The sequence below is a fragment of the Simochromis diagramma genome, unplaced genomic scaffold (assembly GCF_900408965.1).
Source record: "Simochromis diagramma unplaced genomic scaffold, fSimDia1.1 OVJJ01000084.1, whole genome shotgun sequence".
NCBI lineage: Eukaryota > Metazoa > Chordata > Actinopteri > Cichliformes > Cichlidae > Simochromis > Simochromis diagramma.
The window spans coordinates 474,472-498,106 of record NW_024386906.1 but is presented as its reverse complement, the minus strand read 5'-3'; the positions used below and the strand labels follow the sequence as shown (position 1 = coordinate 498,106).

At 41.5% G+C, this 23,635-nt stretch overlaps 1 protein-coding gene across 3 annotated transcripts in view; it reads left to right on the top strand.

Moving 5' to 3' along the window:
* Positions 1-20,644, top strand: part of cdk14 (cyclin-dependent kinase 14) — a 170,162-nt gene extending 149,518 nt beyond the window's left edge. For all 3 annotated transcript variants that reach the window (XM_040034907.1, XM_040034909.1, XM_040034908.1), the window contains exon 14: positions 16,390-20,644. The gene's annotated coding sequence lies outside the window, so the exon portion shown is untranslated. The remainder of the gene's footprint in view (positions 1-16,389) is intronic.
* The last annotated feature ends 2,991 nt before the right edge of the window (positions 20,645-23,635 follow it).

Here is a 23,635-nt window from a genome sequence, read left to right as displayed (position 1 = left end):
AATGTTCTGCTTTAAACAAATGGTGGTCATTCATTCATTCATCCCAACCACAGACATAGTGAGAGAGTAAGGACTCTTTGATTGAGAAGAAATAAAGCCAATAAAAAGTTTTCAATTGATAAATTGTAAAAATCAGATTTGAAAACGTCTCAGGGTTTGCTTATAGAAATGATTAACGAAGCACCAATAAACAAAAGGTGTTTTGTTCTTGTCAACTTGTGAAAAAGTCGTCGGCTTGGGTTAAAACACAAAGGCTAACTCCATGGTGCGCATGAATGTGCACAAGGAAATAAAAACAGTTTCATTTTTTCTGTGTAAAAGTACAAATCTTGGCCTTATGATGACTCCAAGCAATGGAGCAATTTGGTTAAATGATTGCTCCATTGCTCTGTGTTCCCCGTGCTGTTAATTGTGTCTGCAATTCAGAGAATCAGACCTTATTAAATATTAATTTGTCTAAATCTGAATGTGTAAAGTCTTCAGCTCTACATAAATATTTTATGATGTTTTTCTTTTTATCAGACTTTGTAAATGTCTTCATCAGCGGTTTTGATGGCATCTACAATAAGCAGACGTAATACTGGCCTCCGTGCTCAACCTGCTACACAGGACTTTGAACTTAGCTGCTACTGCTCACTGAACGCTTTTTCCTGCTGCGTTGTCCTTCCTACAGTCAGAAATGTACCTTCACTGTCAAAAGAAAATCTCAAAATGGGCTAGATCTTTTAAATAATTTACCCTGAAATGACCGTGTGACCTCAGAGAGACTCGCTCTCACAGACACTGCAGCTAAAACTACAACAGCAGCTAACGGGCCAGTTTAAGGTTATATCTTGTGGAAAGGAGGAACATTGCCTGAAGCAGATACTTTCTACTACTTTCTACTTTCTATGCTTTGACAGCATGCACAGAGAATTATAGGGCTCTCAGTCCATGATTCAGACTCTCCATACCGAGTATGATTTCACCAGACATCTCACACCAGCCCTGTAGGTTTTTCTTCATGTGATTGTTGTGCTGCCGTTATAAGACCGAGGTGTCAGATTGTATGAGAATTTAATCTCTAGATGCAGCAAATGGCTGGTGATACTGACAAAGATAAAGCAGGGTGGAAAACAGGCTTTAAAAGTAATACAAATCCCTTTTATTCCACTATCATTTTCAAGACAGATTTATCTTAAGAGAGATTAGACTAGCCGTGGTTTGTTGATGTCTTCATAGTGAGTCTTGGTTGGGTTGGGGTTTAAGCCTCGTTGTATAAATAGCCTGTCAAAGAGATCAAACTGTGCACTGTCTCTACAATGTTCAGACTTTAATGTTTTAACTGCTCGTAGATTGGCACCGGATTCTCCTCGAGAATATTTTATGGTGAGTAGGCAGGAGATACAACTTCAGGATTTTAACATACAAACTAATGGGAGCTGAAGAATTGAAAAAGTGGTTTGGTCAGTGCACCCAGCTATAATACTCAGTAACACTTTGGTCTGCAGCCAGTAATCTCAGCAGCATTGATTAGGTGTGTGGAAAAAAAAGGAGAGAGGCTGCTTCTTCAGTTTATTTTTTGGGTTTTACATTCCTTGCAACTTGAAAAGATTCTTTTAGGTCTTGGATTTGACTTTGCAAAACCTTCAGATACCCTATAGACGGATGATTGATTGATATAGGCTAATTAGAGAAGAGAAGGAGAATTGCAGGATAAGTCAGGCGGGAATAGATAAATGTTGTTCGGGAACAGCATTGATTAGCTCTTCCCCAACGACTCAATGAACACTGATGGCTGTGGAGATGCCATGAGATCAGAGGATGTTAGCCCGTCATTGTGTCCTCTTTCTATTGTTCAATGACACTCAGTACACTGAAGGCGTGTAGCTGCACTGTATTCAGGATTGAGTGCAGTGCAATGAGTACATTAGGTTACTTAGATCTTCTATAGTAATCTGCACGCAGCAGGTCTTTGTCCAGGGCCACTCATAGACATGCCACCAAAGCAAGCTGACACATATCTGGTGTGGTATCCATGACCCCCAGAGGATGACTTGCTTTAATGACTCCACTAACTTGTCAGGTCAGATTTATCCCCTGTACACAAATCAAATAGCTACAACATCATTAGACTTCATAGCCAATCCTTTAGCTTGGGTCTGATACAAGTAGGGCTGCACAATTATTTTTGTTCAATATCGATATCGCAATTTCACAACTTCATATCTGTGATCATTTTTACATCAGAATAAAATTGGTCCTCCTTATTGACCTTATCCACCTCCTAACACTGAGCTAACGCACAATAATATAAAGTCTTTCACGCCATTCACTCTGCCGGCATGAAGGACGTGAATTAAACTCATGACAAAGCACTCGACAGCTGTATTTCCTCTCCGTGGTATTTTCTTTTTGGAAAAATAATTGGGATTTTAATAAACAGTAGTAACTCAGGTCTTTGGCTCAGTCGATGTTGGACAATTCACCAGTACCATGCAGAAATACTGCATGGTATTTCTTCCCCAGTTTGTACTGTGTCTTCAGGCAGCTGAATAAGTTTGTTGTGGTGCTTTGCTATGTGAACGCAGCATTGTTAGCATATGATTTCTTGTTGGTTAATTTGCACTGTCATGCGCACTAAATCTGACATATTTCCGAGCAACAGGTCATGTGACCAGCTATTCACCTTTTCCTGAGCCAGACATTTGCATTTTGTTGTTAATCGGCTTTTTAGGTAGTGTCACTTGTCCAGGCGAGTCCAGGAAACCTTAAACTGCACAGTTTAGGGGCCAGCTGGGATTGGCACATCCAGCCACATGATCAGCAACGGATTTAGGGAGCGCTTGATTTGCTTTTTGCACTTTTAAATAGTGTATCGTGCAGTGAAATATTGGTCAGTCGTGCTCATTTAATGACGGGAATCCAAAAATCCAAAAGATTAAAGTTAAATGAATTGTGCAGCCTTAAAATGATCCATATGCTGGATATTTGTGATCCATGATGCCATGCTCATCACATGTATTCAGGAACACGTTCTGGATGGTATGGTGATTGAATCCACTGAGCACAGAGCTTTGGTTTCTGTCTTTTTACAGTTTTTCTTTATATGATATGTAGGGCAATACACACACACACACAAAGATTTTTTTCTTCCAATCACCCCAGAAGAGCTACTGAAGCTGTTGTGGGAATGATGATGTTTTTAATAGTCTTTTGGCATAAGTCTGGCAAGCGCTCAACTGGCTCAACAAATCTAACGGCCCTCAGATGAAAACTTGCAATTAAGCCAAGTTTCCAAGCTGCTTTTCTCTCCTCCCAGTTGCCATTTAAAGGCACACAATCAGACACAGTTTATAGCAGAGGGAACTAGACAAATATTCATGTAATTACTATAACATAAACAGAGCGCACTCTATATCAGAGCCTTGCTTTGTAAAACTTCTAAAAGTGACAGTGTAAGTAGTTATGCATTTTTAAATTGCAATGATCTGAAAATACAGACAAACACTGGGATTAATCTTAATATGATATCCTGTCCTGAATCTTCCCGTACTCGTGCTCCATTAGGCTCCTGGAAGCTTCCTGTGATGCACTGAGTGTGTCTTCTTCACTCACCTCTGTCTACGCTCTCTGTGTTTAAACATTAGCTATTATTAATCTCTTCCACGGCGTGTCTTTGTCCTGTCTTTCTCCCCTCACCCCCAACCTTTTGAGGCACATGGCCGCCCCTCCATCTTTAAAGGGAGTTTTTCCTTCCCACTGTCACCAAGTGCATGTCTGATTGTTTTCTCTGTACTTTGCAGGGTCTTTACCTCACAGTATAAAGCACACTGAGATGACCAAAAGTTTTTCTTTATTTTCTTTCTTTAAAATATGGTTTTATGGTAGGGTTCACATTAGGGTTACCAGCTCTGATGAATAAATGCTCAGAGGGTTAAATGAGGTAAATTCCACATATTTCCTGCAGTGCCAACAACAAGGCTGCTACGTGGTTCAGAGTGAAATGCATTGATGCTGTATTTTGGTGCAACCCTTCATGTTCCCTGCACAGTCGATTGTAGTAACTTTGTTTCCACACACAAAGACACTTCCTCAGACTTCCCTGTGCTCTTGAAAACCTGTACGTGGGTGGAGGTGAGCTGGCATCAACTAACTGGATTATGCTGTGTTGCTGACATGGTTGTATAAGGGAAACCAAGCTATGCCTGCACTATAATGTCTGCTCGAGTAACACACACTATAGATCCTGGAGCCTACTTGGACGCGGGCCTGAAACCTAAGCCCCTACCTTTCATTAAACCTGCATTGTATGGAGGCTGGTTTACACCCTGGTGAAAATACCTTTCCCGCAGAGACAAGCATTGCCATGCTGAGTGTGCAGCGTCTCCCAGATCAAACACACAGAGCTAAACGGTGTCGTTTGTTCTCTGCATTTGGACCAAAATGAAAAGTTTCTACCTCTCTGCACCCTGCATTTCCCCTGCCATAAATAGCCATCTGGATTTCTTTACTTCAGCTTTCACTACTTCTCAAATCCACCTCCTCTTATAACAATGTCTGGCAGCACTCATTTCCCCACCGTTTCCTTTCAGGTGTAACTTTTCTTTATGTTCACAGGGTCACCACAGATTGATTCTGGGGAACGTTTGTTTTCACTGGCTAATGCTAAGATTCAAATTTATTTTACCTGAAAAAACATAATCACATCACCCACCAAGAACAATCTGAGTACACTTCTTTAAAATTAAGTTCTTAAGCTTTTGAAAATTCTTAATTTACATGGTCTTGAATGGGTTTGTCTTGCTTTAGCAGGTAGTTTCAGTTGTGCGTATGAAGCTAAAGCAGAATAAAACTCCTTCTGTTGTTGTCAGTTGGAGCTATACAAATAAAACCAAACTAAATAGCGACAGTAGATTATCCCGGAGGAGTCTCTTCACTGTGTAGCCTTTTTCAGCCTTTAAAACAGTTAGTAATGCCAGCCAGTCAGTCCGAATGAATCAGTTTCAACAAAAAAACGTTTTTTGATATGTTGTGTGATCCGTTTCACATCAGATCTGTAGCGCTCACTTCTCCTCACCTCTCTTTTTAACCTGGCTTCATGGTGACATCATCAGCTTCATCCCTCCATAGTTACTACAGCTGCACATCACCCTTGTTCTTGAAAATCAGTACGTCTTCATTCCTCAGGCATCCCCTCCTCATTACTAGTCCTTTGTGCCTCGAGATTCACTAAGTGTCCTCCATTGGTCCTTCCATCTTCTCAGCACGCTCTCTTCACTCGTTGGTACAACATAATCATCATTTTGTAAATTAGGGGCTGTTGTGACACCCTGAACCTTGTGGATTGACTAGTTGCTACCTAGTGACGTTCTCTCTTGTTTCTCAGGCAGATCTGCTCCTCGCTCGTTGCTTCCAGATTTGATTATGACAGCCTGAAAGCTCAGCTGGAGGCTTCACTCACCACCTGGTGGTTTCACCATCTTTTACGTGCTTTACAATCTTTGCAAGAATAACTTAAATGTGCAAATGAAGCCATGGTTGACTTGACTCGCCATGTCATGAAAGCTTAAAATGAATGGAAGCATGGAAGTACCGACAAAACTGAGGTGATTAAGCGCTCACTTATCAAACATCTTAATGATGAATTTCTTTTTATATGTATGACAACAAGTTTAGTTTAAGGAGTTTAACAGCTGTGTTAAATTATGGAGCTTTTCATTGGTGGAGCAGTGCTATCCAAGCCCCATTGAGGGGCTCTGACTATGGCCTGCAAAGTCTAGATTAATGGAGTGTGATGGTGATATTTGTGTTGAGGCTGAGCATTAGGTTGCTGATTTAGGCTTGCATTAACAGGGAAGCCCCTAGAGTAAATGTCAGGCAGCAGCCCCACATGCCTCCTAACTTTACCACTGATTCTACTTTAAAACATCTTCTGCTCCTCTCCTTTTATCCGCTCTGTCTCAATTGCTCTCCCACGCCAACGATTCACTTGACAAATGTCCTTAGCAGCCTTTTCTTCTTTGCTTTGCTTTGCTCGTCTCATTCTAACGCGCTCCTTTTCCTATCTGTGTTCTCCAGCGTCCTCTCAGTGTTTCCATCACCTTACATAAACCCCAGTAAGGGGGAAGTGAGCCAAGCCTTAGACAAGAAAAACATACCCCCAAACAAGGATTTATGGAACGGGAACCTGGCGATCCCGAGCGAGTGGGTGTGTTTGTGAGTTGGTGAATAAAGGCATTACTACTCAGAGCGTTCTCTGACCCTTAGTATGCGTTATTCTTCATCGCAGCTCCACACAGAACACAGCACATGTTGATTTAGCCTGAGCTGCACTTTAAGTGAGATCGCAACTCGCTATGCTTAAAATGGGTCATAGTGTCACTCCAACTCCTGATTGAAGGGAAAGGTTTTCGGAGACTGTTCCAGTTTGCCAGCAGTAAAAGTCAGTGGAAAGCACTCAACTTTTATTGAGGATTCTGTGCAGGAAATACACGTTACTGCTACTTTCAAAATGTTTTACCAAGATATTTCTATTAGCTAGAACCGAAGAGGAAGATCCTATCTAAAAGTAAGGACATTTTGACCTTTAAACAATATCCTTGACTGATCGTTCAGTTATGGAAACTGAATGTTTAATTCAGACACATCGTTTTAGCCAAATCTTTACAGAAAGTCTGGTCAGCAGTCTTCCAAACTCCCTCTAGGAGCAGAGAACATGTTTGGAATGACATTTCAAATAACCTTAGCATAGAGTCCTTTTAGAACACGAGCCCCGTTTGCCTCAGGGCTGCTCAGGAGGTCGGTCCAAACACGGTTTCAGAATGTTGCGAAGCTTGTATGGTGATTGAAACGTCCGTGGAGTGAAGGGGCTGCTGATGCTGACGTCATTGCAGATGAGCTCCTTTTAAAATCCAGACCTCAAAGCAGCCAGGAATGTGTGCGTGATAACTTGCACCTGCGCTAGAAAAGCCAAGTCTCAGTGGCCTGAGAACGCGTGTATGTGAACACTAGCAGGAGTGAGTTTGTATGTTTAGTGTTTGCACGACAAGTGTAGAGAACGTGTCGTGTGCAGAATGAGCTGGCTTTTGTGACTCCGGTTATTAACTGCTGATCCTGGACTACGTGAACAGAAAAGCGTGTGCTGCCAGGACCTGGGATAATAGGAAACATATGAATGTGCAGGCTGTCTCTGGTACAGAATGTGTGTGTGTCTGGGATTGTGTCTATGCATGCTTTAAAGACTCATACTCAGTGACTCTGGCCCAGACAACTGAGGCAAGAAAAACAAAGAGAAAAGTGTTTGTGTTAGAAAAGAGGGAGCTGGCAAGTCTGCAAGCTGCAGAGCTGAGAGTTCATTTTCCCATTTCCTACCAACTGGATCTAAAACTCTTTTATTTCAGAGCCACATTATTGAGTAGCTGTGCACAGACAGAAACACATAGCACTCCCACGGTTTGTTAAACTCCAAATACACACAAGACAGAGTTTGATTTTTATTCCCCATCCACTTTGGTTGGAGCAACGAAAAACGGTCAAATATGATTAACCGTGAGTTTTTGTACAGATCCCGACTTGTGTAATCCAAAAACAATACTGCCTACAGCCTTAAAAAAGCAAGTCAAAATCTGCCATGTAGCCCATGTTAGTTTCTGTGTTGTCAGACACGGTGCATTTGGGACTGTAAGCCATGAGCATGAAGCTAAAATAACTTTCCCAGCTAAAAGCAGCAGAGTGCAGGACGCCAGGCAGAGCCTCTGCAGAATCTCTTGCTTGTATGGAGAGGCCCCAACACTCCCCAACACACCGTCTCACCACAAATCCTACTTTATTCAAGCAAATTTTTACCAGTTTTTCTCATTTGTTTGCATTTCTCCATTTGGAGGCCTTGGTTATGCTTTCATACCCCAAAACTCAGTTATTTAGACATTTACAAATACACGACATAGAGTTCTGCTGTTCATGGACTCTGTTCCCATCTTGGATTGTGAGGAGGGCCTTCCAGCTGAAACTTTCCGACTCGGAATTTGGAATTTCTGGCTTCCCACTTCAGATGGAACACCAGCTAGTAGCTAGCTTTATTCCTGTGCCTAAAGTTGTCTTCTTCCACATTTTCTTTGCCTTCACATTGTTAAGTATGGATACATAAAATACTCAGGTATACTGTCAAAAATTGAGTATAGAAGGATGGAAATGGAAAATGATACTTCAACAGGGTATATTTCTGCTCACATTCTGCAACTTCTGTCGGTGCTGTGCTACTGGAAACTGAATTTCCCGGAGGAACCCACCCGAGGGATAAATAAAGTTTCATCTAATCTCATCTCTAATCTAACTAGAAAAATTTGCATTTCCTGCGAAAATGCTGTGTGGATGCCTTAACGCTGAAGATGTCTGCTGCAAAAAAGCTGAAAAAGAGGTTGCCCTGAGCAGGATTCGAACCTGGCCCTTCTGGTCTTAAGGTGGCTACCCATCTCACTGCGCCAAACTCATTCTCACAAAGAAGAGGTGGAGAGACTGACAATTCTGGTGAAATGAGCAGAAGCTGCAGAGAATTGTACTGATAAGAGGTGAAAAGGCTGAAATTTTTGCAGAAAAGAGGTGAATGAGCAGAATTCTGCTGAAAAGAGTTTTTTGCTGAAAACAGCTGAAAAAGCTGGGATTTGTGCTGAAAAGTGGTGAAAAAGCTGAAATTTGTGTTGAAAAGAGTTAAGAAAGTGTAACTGTTAACTGAAAGAAATGTTGCCATAAGCGGGATTTGAACCCGGGCCTCCCAGTCTGAGAACGGATGCTCATCTCACTGAGCTAAAACACAGGTCAATCTGGCAAGGAAAATCAGTGAGGCCACTGATGATATGGCAGAAATGGGCAAAAAATATTGCAAAAAAAATTCAATATCTCAAAAAGTATAGAAGTTATGAGCACCAAAAGATATAGCCAAAAAGAGCAGAAAGAGCAGAATGTTTTAAAGTTTGAATGGCGAAAATCAGATAAAAACTGAGGGAGTAGTTAAGGTTTATTGTGTGGGTGCCCTTGAGGGCATCCACACAATAAATGATGACGCGTAAGCTAACCAACTAGCTGTTAGCTAGCTTGTTACCACAACAGCTCCTGTGGACAGCTCACCGTGTTAAATTTGAGATGCTATGCTGCCAAAATGTATGCACTACACTATCAGGTATATACATGTATGTACATGTTTTGCACATGAAAGGGTACGAGCACATATACTGAGACATGTGTTTAAGCAGTTAGTGTGCACTGGGACACGATCTGCATCAGCTGTGTGTTCTGCTGACAGATAAAGTGAATTACAGGCTACAAAGAAAAAAGTGAAGTGAAACCATAAGGTGTCATATAGAGCAGTGTAGTTTGGAGTCTTTGTGCGTTCTGTTGTGTAATTTGTTCATGTACTATGTTGTGGATATATTTACACACTCAGGATTGAGACACTAAAAGAAATGAGTGGCTGTGCAGTGTGTAGCAAGCAGGGAGGGATTCCAGGCACAGCTGACACAATGATTTCATTATTTGGAACTTTGTGGTCACTTGTGGTTATAACCCCTCAACACTCAGGCAGACTCAAACTGTTACCGTTGCATTTTGAACGGCAGTAGCCCGTTTGAATCTAATTATACATCATTCAAAAGCACAAATCCTCAGTTCAAACTGAGTAAACCATTCAAAGATAGCACCAAGGCCATAGGAGTATATACTGAGTAAAGAGGAGTTTTTTACCTTTTTCTCTCTGTTGTTTGTGAAGAGGATTTCTTGTATTTTGTCTACAGGGGCACTAAAACTTTGTGATGACAGCCTGTAGGATAAAGCATCCATGGGATACAAACGTTTAGAAAATAACGTTTAAAAAAATCTCAGTGGTGTTGTAAAAGTGAAAAACTTTTCCTATAAATTTCTCATAAATATATAAAAAGTTCCAGTGGTGGATGCTAAAATTAAACTTGAGCCAAAATCTCAGGCTCACGGAGCTCTAAATACTGTTTTACTCTTGGATCTGTATGATGTCATAAAGAGTAGATATCCTCACACAGCACTGAGCACAGACACAAACTGAGTGTTTGTGAGGGGCACTTACAGAGTAGGAAGCAGCGTTAAAGGAAGAGGAGCAGCTGGGTGAGCTGTGGGGCCGGATCAGTGCCTGGTGTAAGATAAATAACTGTGAATCATTCACATCTGCTCTGGTAGAGTCCAAGTATGAATAATAATATGTAGTTAGACGTAAGCAGAATCGGCCCACTTTAATAAATGTTGTGAAAATAAAATGTTGAAGTTGCGATCGTGAGAAAAACGTTGCAACTGTTACCATTTAGCTCAGGTCGGGTCTACAGTAAAATGTCAAAACAAATCTGGATCATGGTGTTTGTGTATTTTCACACAATACAAGAAAATCCAGACTGGATTACTAAATAAACTAAAGCAAACGGGCTCCCTACCTCGTTAGATAGATCTCAGTAGCCTCTGTATTAAAGAGTGTCTGCTAAGAAAACAGCTTCGTCTTGATTAATGAAGGTAGTCAAAGCTGCCAACAAGCTGAGGAAAATCTGCCTGTATGTGTGTGTGTGTGTGCGCGTGTGTGTGTGTCTGTACGTGTGGAAACAGTCGTCTGAGTGTCCAGCTATTAAGTGGAACGTTTACCTCGTCCTCCTCCCTGCTTCTGTTAATTGTCAGTGAGACAGTGGAGAGTTTGTCGTAGATGTGGCAGCTCATCGCAGGCCTGGCCACAACACTGCATTCCTCTCAAAATTACTGTCAACGTTTAAGTCAAGTTCCAGAAAAGAGGAAAGAGTGAATAAAAAGAATGTGGAAAATATCTTATGTAAGTTTGAATCAATCCAAAGCTTCATCTCACACACGTGTACTCACTCACATATCCAACACTTCACAGTGCAGAGCCTCACTCGTTTGTGCATGCATGCAAATGTATGCACACACACACACACACACACACACACACACACACACACACACACACACACACACACACACACACACACACACATCATAAAGCAGCTTATTAAACCATCAGCACTCTCCCAGCTCAGGGTGTTCATTGAATGGCATTTAAAGGGCAGTGTGACTCAGTTCATTAAACTAGATCAGACACGGAGCGACCTCTCTGCCGGGAGAGGGGTCAGAGGTTGTGACCCCTTGTTTTGGGGGCTTGGATGGATGTGGGGGTGGAGCAGAATGGGGCCTGCGAACCTGATTTAACTAGTTTTAGAAACATTTGTGAAGCCACGCAACAGACGTAGCCAAAGCTGGAATTAGTTTCTGTTCCGCTTCATCGTGAAATGATAACCAAACACAGAGTTATTAATATTTCCACAAAGACTTCTCACTGATGCTAACAGCTTTTACATTGATGAGAAATCAGAGAGGAAAGCTGTGTGTTTATGAGATGAGTGGCTGGTTGGAAACTTGGGGAATGATTTATAAACCATGGCAGGAGCAGGAGGGCAAGGAGGAAAAATGGAGGCATAGGAAGAGTTGGATTAAGAGAAAGGGGAGCAGCAAAAAGTGAGCAGGGAGGGTAAAAACCCACGGCTTTCCAGCTTATGCAGCAGAGTTGCAGTCAGGCCTGTTGCTGTGCCAAACTTGGTGACGTGTTTCTACAGTTGAGTTTAATTTTAGCTCATGGGATACGACAATGCTCATTTCTACCAGCAAGACTCCAGAGTTTTATTTTCTCACGGTCATGTGCGTCGTTATCGCTGCGAACAGACGTCTTTCAGTGTGCAGAATATGTAGGCAATAATACGTATCTGTTTTCTGGACATCTTCAGGCCCCCAAACCTTTCCCAGTATCATCAGAAGCTAACTCATAACTGGTTTTCCAGATATACTAAATATATGTCACGTATACACATAGCTAGATATACAAGTGTCCCCTGTGTTGAACCCTAAGGTCACATTTAGAGACCTTAATTTGAGGCTGATTCCCACTTTGTGTTCTGCACAGTGAGTCTTCCACAAATCCGGGCTTCATCAGAAAGATCAGAACAAAAAAGACTGCCGTACTACAAATCAAATTTGTTGGAACGCAGTGTTTTCAAGTGTGAATGTGACTTTTTTAGAAATATTTAAATAATTATTATCACAATTTATAAAAATTCAGCTACTGAATGGAATAGCATGGGGTGCACTGATATTTATATGTAGCTTGTCTAGTGTTAGCGCCCACTCAGAGAACATTTGGTAAATGGCCTGTATTTGTAAAGCGCTTTTACTAGTCCCCCCTAGGGACCCCAAAGCGCTTTACACACCCAGTCATCACACCGGTGGAGGCAGCTACAGTTGTAGCCACAGCTGCCCTGGGGCAGACTGACAGAAGCGCCACCGGCCCCTCTGGCCATCACCAGTAGGCGGTAGGTGAAGCGTCTTGCCCAAGGACACAACGACCGAGACTGTCCGAGCCGGGGCTCGAACCGGCAACCTTCCGATTATAAGGCGAACTCCCAACTCTTGAGCCACGATCGCTCCATTTCATGGAAACAAGGGATTTTGTTACCACACAGGTAGGGTTTAGACAGCACAGTACTGATGGACCAGGACAACCCACAAGTAGGTGACATATGTTTGTTATTCATGACAGGATCTTGGTTACAGTGGACCAAGATCCTGATAAGAGAAAAAGCCCAGGTGTATAGAGGGCCAAATCCAGGTGGGAACATCTGTCATGAAGGCTTGTTGGATGAGCTACCATGTACTTACTGCTTCAAGGATGGACAAATAATGAAGTGACAGCACAGTGTTGGCCTGGAAAGACGGTGGCTCCACTTCCAAAATGCTACTGCTAACTGCTTCGACTCTCAGCAAATCTTCCAGGTCTTGGATGCGTAGACCCGGGTCCAACCAAAGCTGGCATCAACTCTCATCAGGTGCTGCAAAAATTCTTCCAATAATTGAAAGATGGAGCCCACATATTCTGTCTTATCTTCATTTTCTTCCTATGAAAAATACCCCAGCTTGTGCTTGTAATGCTACAAGGCACAACTGGCTCACAGCGTCACTGACACTGGTGCAAGAGAGGTGGCAGAGTTGCACAACTATGGACAACTGCAGTGTATTGAATGCACCATTGTTAATCTTTCAAGGTTATTGCACATTACTACCTTGTCATTCTGCTTTACCCTGAATTTGGTTCTATTTTCTTGCTCTTGGATGGTCGTGTTGGGTTGTATTGTTGTGCATCTGCCCCAACACACAGCATTTTAGGGATTTCTCTTTTTCCGAGGGTGGTGGTGGGGGTGACTATCTCTATTAAAGGACACCCAGCAGCAGCTGGCCACGCCTGCTAAATCCTCTTGACAAAACCCACCCACCAGCTCCATCTGCCTCCCAAGTGGAACCCCATGATGCACACACACACACACACACAGACACACACACCTTTCTGGTGCTCTTTGATCCCAGAGAGAGCAAAAGCCTACATCTGTTCTTACTACATCAGATCCTTTTAAAACAATGACGCTCTTGTTGGCATACACCGTGTAGCGAGAAGCCATGACACACACACACACACACACACACACACACACACACACACACACACACACAGTTACTGTATCTCCTCACCCTTGACCTTGAGGCAGACTGTTAAGCTTCGGCCCTTCTGCAGAGACAGAGACCAGTAAATGTTTAGTTCGCCACTGCTTACAACAATAATGATCTTGCTCATTTACACTCGTTACGTCCTGAAATAATGAAATTTGCACATCTAATAAAATTCCAAACAGCAGAAATTTTGTTCAGAGGAAAAAACATTTCTTTAAAATATTCAAAGAAATATTTTTTGTAACTTCAGAACTGTCAGTGTGCATCCTGCAAGGAAAGGTTAGTCTTAGTGTGTGAAGGAAAACTGAGGAACAGTTTGCGTGTAGAGCTGAAGCAATGTCTGAATGTGTATATATATATATGTATATATGTATATATGTATATGCTGCTTTGTCCTAAAAAACTTTGTGAATACTGTTTATACATATTTGAACTTTATAAAAAGTTCTTTGTGGACATCTGCTGAAAGCTTTCACAAATACAGACTCAGTGTTTCGTATCATAGTGATGTTCAGGTTGCATGTGAAAGATAAATATCCCATTTTGGAAGTCTGGTGTCAGACTGGTGCAGACCTGGAACAGATTTAAGCTGGATGCACGGTAAACCCACACAGGTGATTTGAATTACTTTGGCTGATTACACCTTCTCACGGGACCGTGTGGGTGGAAACACAATGTGAGCATCTCGTTCCTCCGTCAGCTGCGCTGCATCTGTTAGGGCGAAAGAAAACAATGCAAAATGTAATATTTCTACTGCCTTGCAGGGAACTTTTGACTGTGTTTTACAGTTCTATAAGTATCCCTCACCGGCAGTGTGAGCCGTGCTTTGCAAAGCTCTAAACGTTTACGATGAAGAGGCTGGCTGGTATTGCTTTGGCTAAAATGGGTGTAGTTGTGCGTCACTTCTGCTGTATCAAATGTCATTGAAGTTGCCCTCCAGAATTTGAAAAACAGATCTGATGATAGTCTCTAATTTGCAGAATACAACATTATACTGTAAAACGACTGCTGCATGTCGAATCAGGTACTTCTGCTGTTTTGAGTGCATATATGTGCTCACATAGCTATTTACTTACAGTTCATCTAGTACACTTCATGTTCCACTTATCTGCTGTGCTACCAGAATTATGTGCAGTTAGTGCGTATTATTATGAATGAACAATTATTATATGTGACTCTGTTTCTTGTCCTCAGTTGTTGAACTCTTGGTTTTGTAGTGGAACGGTGAGGAAATGACGCGGGACAGATTTCACGCAGTCGTAGCACTGATGATAATGATGCCACCTGTGAGCTTAGTAGATGTTTTCACTGCTGAAACTAAGAACCAGGGATTAAAAATCCAGAGGTGGTGTTTTACGATATTTTGTATGATACCTACCAAAAAGTAAGCCTCACTTTCAGTGACTTATACCGGTTAAAAATGATTGGATGATCCCGTCTTTGCCACAATGTAGCCATTAGAGTAGCAGCTGGAGGCTGAAAGTGTGCAACGTCACCAATGAAGCTGTTAGAGTAACGTTCATAAACTGTAGGCGTTTCAATCAGGAAAGTCTGTCCAGCTCTGTTTTGACTTCAGTGCTGTTTCGTAGCTTTAGAGCCACCCTGCTGCACCCTCACATACTCTGAGTAGTAATCTCTTTGCTACTACAACACTAAATGATCATTTAGCATGGCTGAATCACGGGGCTGTTGCAGAAATCCTGGGACGAAATGTCGTCTTGGCACATTTTACTTGAACCTTTCTAACACTAGTGCGTGAGGATGTGCTTTAATGGCTTGCCTCTGGACTCCTGCAGTAACTAAACAAAGAGGGTAATGTGATGCTGGCTTGTTTGGAAATACATGTTCGTGAGTCTGTATTTGGATGCATATATATGTGTTTGGCGTCACGAGGAGCAAATAAAATCAGCATTTGAGATTCCTGCCATATACAGGCCTGTTTCCACTGAGGGCTGCCGAGCAAAGGCCCGGCGAATGGCATCCAGAGACGCAGAGAGAGAACATGAGGCAGTAAAGAGGAGAGTTAGGGTGGAAAGGGACCGGAGAGAGGCAATGCATTATTTATTAATCCACATTTCCCTCTTCTTCTTCATCCATTACTCCTCCTCCTCTTTTTCTGCTCACTCCTCCTCTTGTTCCTCTGTGACACTCATCCTCTCCTCCTCTTTCTCCTGTACCGTCTCCACCTCCCAATCCTCTACTCCCTCTTGTTTAACATCATCAAGTCCTTCACTTTTATCTTGTTTTCCCCCTCTTCATCCACTGCTCCCTCTTGGTCATCTCCCTCCTCCTCTTCACCTCCTTCAGTCTGCCTTTGGTTTTATCTCAGCTGTCTTCATCTGACCTGTTGTTGCTGCTATCCAGTTATCAACCTGTGGAAGTCTTTTAATGTGATACGAACTTTGAGAAATGACTTGAATCGAGACCCGTTTCCAAACGAGCTTTGCGCTTGAGTAGCCAGGTCATTCAGGTAACACTTTCCCCTGTGCTGTATAAAAGTTTATGAAAAAAACGCCTTGAAATCTGACCTCGAGAAACTTGTTGCTGATCCAGCAGGCTTGTGAGTATGACGTGCTTTAGAGCAGGTTTACCGTGTGGTTTACAAGTCAAAAGCATATGAGATGGAGCCCACTCCTGTTTGACATGACCAGCTTCAAAACACCAACACAGCCATGGCAAACACTCAGAGCTTAGAAAATTGTGAAAATATTTGCTATGCTAACAACTTTGGCAACTAGCTACTGAAAAGCATATAAAACATGTGATATGGTTACTTTTACATTGTCGGCGCTCTGGAGTCCATCACTAACAGACGTTGTCGTCTCTGTCTCTTTTCAGGTGGCTGTTGTGGAAAAGAAAAGACGAAGAGAGATGCTGACATTGAGGATCCAGAGACACGAAAGAGCCCCAGTTCTCTTTATTTATTACCTTCACGATACGTGTGTGTGTGTGTGCGCGGGTGTGGCTGTGCATCAGGAAGAGGACGAGCATAGAGCATGTGTGCATTCTGATCGGTACCTAAGATTTAAGGCTATCATTTGCAAATTTTGTTTACTTTTTATAAGGTTCCAATAATTCATATATCATTGTCTAAGTATAAACAAAAGGACTTTACTCTTGGTACATATTGTGTTTTGTGTTTGTAACTAGCCTCCTATTTAAGAATGTATATTTGTATGTATGATATACTCATCTAGAAACTATATAATGGACAGTTTTAATATTGCTTCATCTCGTCACCACTATACTGCTCGTGCCATTAAATCCATGCACACGAGCATCTCTGAAACAGAAGTAATGCAGTCACTTCAAAGAAAACAACGAATGCTAAAGTTTTTCATTTCTGTTTATCTCTCATTTGTGGAATTATAGGAAAAAACCGTGATAGTATAATGACGTCATAATAATGACGCTATAATAATGACGCTATAATAATGACGTCATAATAATGACGCTATAATGACTATAATGACGTCATAATAATGACGCTATAATAATGACGCTATAATAATGACGTCATAATAATGACGATCTCAGAGGGCTTTCAGGTAGCCTACTCTGGCAGCCATATTGGAGGTCCTCGGTTCTTTTGTAGCTTAAACTGCACCTGCTTTAAAGCTTTAATTTATTAGTTAATGGACTCACAACAAAGTAGCTAACAGCTTCAAACCCCATGTAAATACTAACACTCAAATCTGGTAGGTAATAGTAGATAAGACTCTTTGTCAGATGTTTATCATGCTGTGTGGGTTCATGTTACAGGCTTACTTTGGTAGTTCTGACCAGGATTTTCATCACTTGTCTGAATATTCATCTCACAGTACTGCGACAGGGTAAAACTGCATTTACATGAAAGGACACGGTTGAAAGAAGAAGGAGATTATCATGGACCAGTGCTTAGACTGAAGTACGTATGAGTTTTGGGAGCTTTTCAGCTCCAGTCCACTGTTCCTGTGACCTACCAAGGCTTTTATCTGCATACTTGACCCCAGGTTGTTCAAATAGACACAAATTTGACATCAGATGCCCTACCTGACACATTTATTCCTGACACTAGGAAAACTCCAGCTGTGACTCCTTGAGCGCTGAGGCAAATGTGTTAACCACTACACAATGGTGTAAAAACCACTCGGCCAAATGTCACGAACCCAGAATTTGAACCAAAGACCATAAAATAACCTTTAATATTTGATGTGGACCAACATTTGGCTGATGCTCATTCGTTTCCATGACCTCACTGCAGTCTCTCCTGCTACACTGGTTTGCAGCTGTTTATCTGGACAAACCAACTAATGGAGGAAAACAGCATTAATGAGAATTACCTTCGGCTGGTTTCTCTGAACACAGTCCAGGTTTGTGCACTTTTAAACATAAACCTGCCTGTTGCTGAAGCTCTGACAAATCTATTTTTATTTGTATCATATTATCAGAGTTCAAAAAAGGACACTAATGAGCATGTGCAGAGGTAACAGCGAGCAGCTGAGATGAAAAGGCCTTAGTATGCGTCAGCTCGTACTGCCGACGTTTGGCTTCTCTCTTTTGAATTGAATCCAAGTAAGACATGGATTCTTGTATTTGCAATAAAAAGCTGGTGTTATTATGGGTGACCTGTTGTATGTAATTGCACTTTGAAATGTGTTTGTGAGTAATATTCTCTCAGAATCCACGAGAGTAAAGGCCAAAACTTCCAAAGTAAGGCCCCATTTGTAGGAAAATTCTAGCGGTTTGATATTTCCGTGGACCTCCACGATGGAACCAGATGGAACTGATTGTGTTTCGCACCTTGAAAAGTCTCTCTCGTCCAAACGATCTCTGCGGACGATGTTGACAGTGTACACAACTCTATGGGGACGGCACCAACCGGTGTGCGCATAGACGCAATACTGTGTTTAACAACAGCTGGATAATGGAAATGCATGTGTGTGCTAGTGTGTGTGAGTGTATTAAACATGGGCAATAGCAAAGCACTGGTGCTTCCATCCATGTATATGAGCTAATGTAGAAAAGGCACAGGCAGCGTGGCCTGTTATCTGATCCTGCCCTCGACAATCCTCCTTTTCACTTTTACTGTTACTAACAAAGAATCTGCAATATCCTCTCGGACACAGACGATCTGAGTCACCGAGTTATTTTTAAGCTTCTACGTTACAGATCTGGAATTTCTTTTCTCTGAAAAATTTGAATGACTGATTTGTAGTGTGTGTGTGTGTGTGTGTGTGTGTGTGTGTGTGTGTGTGTGTGTGTGTGTGTGTGTGTGTGTGTGTGTGTGTGTGGAGTAGATACACATAGTAGGAGGTGGTGATTAACTCTGATCAGTCCCTATAACACCAACATGTGCTCTCAAGCAGAGACATTCCCAAACTGTGTGCCCGTGCTTTGGAACATTTTATGACACAGCGATGAAGGTGAGCTGTATGCTGTCATCTGCAAAGATCTTCTACTGGGGTTTTTGTCTTTCTTTTGTTGTTTTGTGTGCAAATATCTGAATATTTCAGCTTAGATGTGTGGTGATGATGTGAAGTGCTACCGATACAATGGCTTCCTCTTTACCAGTCCGTTTGAAAGCGACTGAAACAATAATATTGGCCCTGCACTGTTGATTAGCCAAAAATCTGAAGCCATGGACGAATGGAAACCGTGGATGCTTCTAATGTGACTCCACAGCCTCTCAAACACACATAATAGAGATGTCTTGCCTGCCAGATTATTTCTTCACAGCCATCTAGACCTGGCATCTAGAAAACCCTGCAACCCCTACGTGCGCTCTCTTGGCTGATTTTGCAGACTGTTTTCATGTCTTTCTTCCATACAGTGCTTACATAATTTAATAATCCCTCTTCTTTATGCCAACCATGTGGTGAACCAAAGCTCAGCTGTAGCTAGCATGAAGCTTTTCCAGTTGGCTACTTCAGTTATTACAGTACGTACGGCTGTTGCCACTGGTTTGGAATGCCTGTGTTCTTCTGTTATGCACTGGCTTTGCCCTTAATGATTAATATATGAATATAAATATATATATACCCTTGCTTTGCTCAAACCAGCCTTCCTCACAAATGTAAATATTGTCCCTTGGTTTTAACTTTTATTGCAGATAGGGGAGAACTCGTGGAAGTGCTGTACTCTGAGTTATCTCGCGGCTTTTCAGTGTCATCCCCGGGCTGTGATTGTGCGGCACGAAAAAAGGGGAGGCAAGGCGGTGGGTAATGCCAGTAAAGCAGCGTGACAGAAGAGGGTTAATACCATCGAGCTGTGCTAAGATTGCCCAGCCTCGCTTGGCTTTAAGGGATTGCAGGCAGTATTAGCAGCTGAATAATTATTTTTGCTATGTTTCTCCTTGTGTGCACACTTTCAGTGTGGCTCATATTCATTCATTCAGCCCAACCCCCACGCCCCAATGCTCTTCTTTTAGGCTCGAGAGCCTGGAGTCTTGTAAAAAACGTATATTTTTGAGTCCTGTGCAGGCAGAGTTCAAGCTCTGTTTTAACTTGAATGTGCTTCATATCTTTCACGTAGAGCCCAGTGAAGGAACGACTAGTTGGAATTGCACATTTAGCACTGTGACAGAGAAGAAAGAGAGATTGATAACGTAGTGCTTTTTCATCTTCGCTGGAGTGAAAAAGTGACGCTTCCACTATGTTTGTATACAGGGTTACAAGTGTCCCCTTAATGCTGTTAAAGAGACGTCATATATGACTGTACATATATGATGAGTATAAATATAAGGCATCTATTTTTGACAGTCTTTGTGGTGTGGGCAGAAGTCGTACGAATAGGAAAAACATATAGGTTGGAGCCAACGTGCATCCTCGCCGTGCTCAACGATGAGTCTGTGTTTGCAACTTTTTTCTGTAAAGCTTCTCTTCACGTTTGGATTTTTCTTTTTGTATGCTGCACTGAAAATACGTCATTTTCACAAGTGGTTTGGAAAACAGAAGTGTCAGTCACTTCATCCAGTGAAATATTATAGTATACAGTAGAGTAGCTGTTGCATTATTTGTTACGAGCTGTATGTAATGTTATTATGGAAGATGTAATGTCCTTCTGTAAATGTTGTTTAATGTTTTACCTGAAATAAAAATTTATTAATGCTTCAGATGCGTCTGTGGGTCACATATACTTTGTTCTTACGTTCACACAGAAAAGTTGACACGTGGTGTCTCTGCATACTTAAACACAGCCTAGTGCCGTGTCTCTTTAGAGTCTTTTGACCTTTTGGCCACACAGAAAAGTGACACTGATCAACCAATCAGTCAGTCACTTAGGCTAACATTATAATGTCCCAGAAATACTGAAGAACCAGCAGCAAAGCAGATATAAAGTTCACATCAAGTTCAACGAAGCAACAAAGTCTGCAAAGCATTTAGAGAGATAAAAACAAGAACTTCCTTGTGACTAGGAAAAGTTGGTGGTTGTCCAGTAGCTGGACTGAAGTTTTTTTTTGCTAGTTGCTTCGACCAACCTGTCCCCCAGAGGTCTGGTATGCAACCAGCCAAAGGGCAACCATTTTCAGTCACAAGGCAACTCCACAGGTTAGAATCTAGGATCTATCGATGCCCCTCCCTGAGCCTGGTGCTGTCAGAGGTTTCTTCTTGTTAAAAGGGAGTTTTTCCTTCCCACTGTCGCCAAAGTGCTGCTCATAGAGGGTCATATGATTGTTGGGTTTTTCTCTGTATGTCTTATTGTAGGGTCGACCTTACAGTATAAAGCGCCTTGAGGTGACTGTTGTTGTGATTTGATGCTGTATAAATAAAATAAAATTGAATTGAATAGATAAAAATCTGATTACTCAACATTACCTTCCTAAAACAGTGCGTGTCTTATTCCATATATGTAGTTAATAACCAAAATTCTGAATTTTGATTTTCAAAGGAGGAACAGAGGACCGTGTGTGTTCCTCTTCTGATTACACCCAGTACTGTAAAGTATATGTTGTACAGAGAGAGAAAATAAAGCAGTCGCCTGTGCATGCACAATTATTAGAGTATATTTAATGACCTTTTTTTAGCTGCTCTCAGCAAACACCATTTCCCACAAACCCAAAGCATTTGCAGGTCAACGCTGCAGAATTACTGTAATGACCAGTTTCTATCTTGAAAACAGTGTGTGTACTATCATCTGATTCATAATTACAACTGGGAATCTGGGACTTAATAGCACAGCTGGATTTGTAGTTATGAGCGTAGTTACAAATGTCACTGGGATTTTGAATGAGGTTTGAACAGAACCCAGAAGATCGTATTCCACTTTGGCTCTGTGCACGAGTGCAGTGCTAGAGCACTACTCTAACTTAAGATACAAAGCTGATTACATTGCAATGGTGGACGCTTTAGTTAAAGTTAAATAAATGAATCCCCCAGGATAGATTTTATTTCATTGCAGATTTCCATGTAATAGCAACTGCCTGTGTCTCTCTAGTCTACAGCACATACAGTATAAAAACATATTAATATTGACATATTATTTCTCTAGACTTTCTACATCATCACTGGATAGTTTTCAACATTTCTGATATAGACTTTAGTGATACTGCTACAGACAGAGCTTTAAAATAAAAGACAAGCAGAACATCTGGTAACACAAGTCTGCGTGAAGCTCTCATCGCACTCTCAGTGCAGCCCAAGCAAGAAAATCTAGCATTCCTATGTCAGTGTGCATTTTACAGTGCTCGCTCCTCTCCTCCTGCTAACAGCCTGCAGTGCCAGATGGGAAACCTTTCTCTCATTTTGTCTGCGTTAAGGATCGTATGTATTTTTCCACCTTTAGCTAATTTCTCCCTCTTGTTCAGTAATAATCAAAGTCTTTGAGTAAATGCTGAGTATAAGAAGTTATGTCTGTGACTACAAACTGTCTGCATGTGGAACAACAATGCTGCACGCTCGATTTCAGGGCAGAAGAGTCCAACTTATTCCATTAACCCCACAGAAAAAGGAAGTGTTTTAGTTTTACAGGAGCAAATACAACATATTTATATACGTGTAATACATGAGGTGCATCAGGGAAAACAGTAGAGTAGAAAAATGAATGCATGAATTAATGCTTTTCATATTAGAGGGCAGTACAGACAAGCTGAAAACCCAATATGGACATAGAGTAAAATCACCTTTTGGTTTAGGAAGAAAATATACTTTCTTCTTCTTCTCTGTTTTAATCCAGTAGTTCTTAAACAACATCAGCAATCAACCTCACTCTGAGGTTCAGCTGCCCTGAGGAATCAAAGTCCAGCACTCAGTCTCTAGTTTTACTCTTTTTTTGGGCTCCTGAGGTAAACATCTGTATTAGATGTCTTTGTCAGCTGTTTGTAATGGCTCTAAAACAAACAAACAAAAAACACTACAATTTGTTGTGACCTATACCACCACTGATACAGATGAAGAGACAGTCAGGCTTGATCAGGTTAAGAGCCCCTATGAGCAAGTGCTTTGCAAGACATTTACCACAAACTGCTAAGGCGTGTAAAGAAGAGAGACTACAAGCAAAAAAAGTAAAGAGGAAGGGAGCCAACACTCAGAAGGACACTTGATTCGGTCTTTTAATGTGTGCAGCGCTGTTCCAAAATGAACCCCTGCAATTTATGCAAACATGAGGAAAAATGCAGACCCTCCCTAACCTCCATCTCTTAGATCCTACAGAGAGAGGGAGAGAGAGAGAGAGAGGTATTAAGCTATTGAAGGTGACACGGATGTAGATAGGAAGTGCGTCAGTACAAAGGTACGTGTGCCAAAGTAGAAACCAGAGTTCAGCTACGTCTTTTTTTGCATCTATTAAAATATAGAGTACTTTAACCTCTATGTGTATTATATTCCTTTTATTTGGTACTTTTACTGTGCGTTTAATCTGCTCTCTAAATTATCATAACTTAACCATTTCATTTTGAATGACTTTATAGAGAAGGCAGCATATTCAAAAAAATGATAAAATGTAATAAATACAAAATCAGAACCAAAGGGGGATAAAGTCAAGATAATGAAATATTTCCCATCCAAATTAAAATAGTCTGCGTATTAGTTTTTAAGCTCACAAAGCTGCTCAAGCTACAGTTGTATTAAAGGCTTTTATTGTGAAAGTTTATCGCGGAAGTAATAAT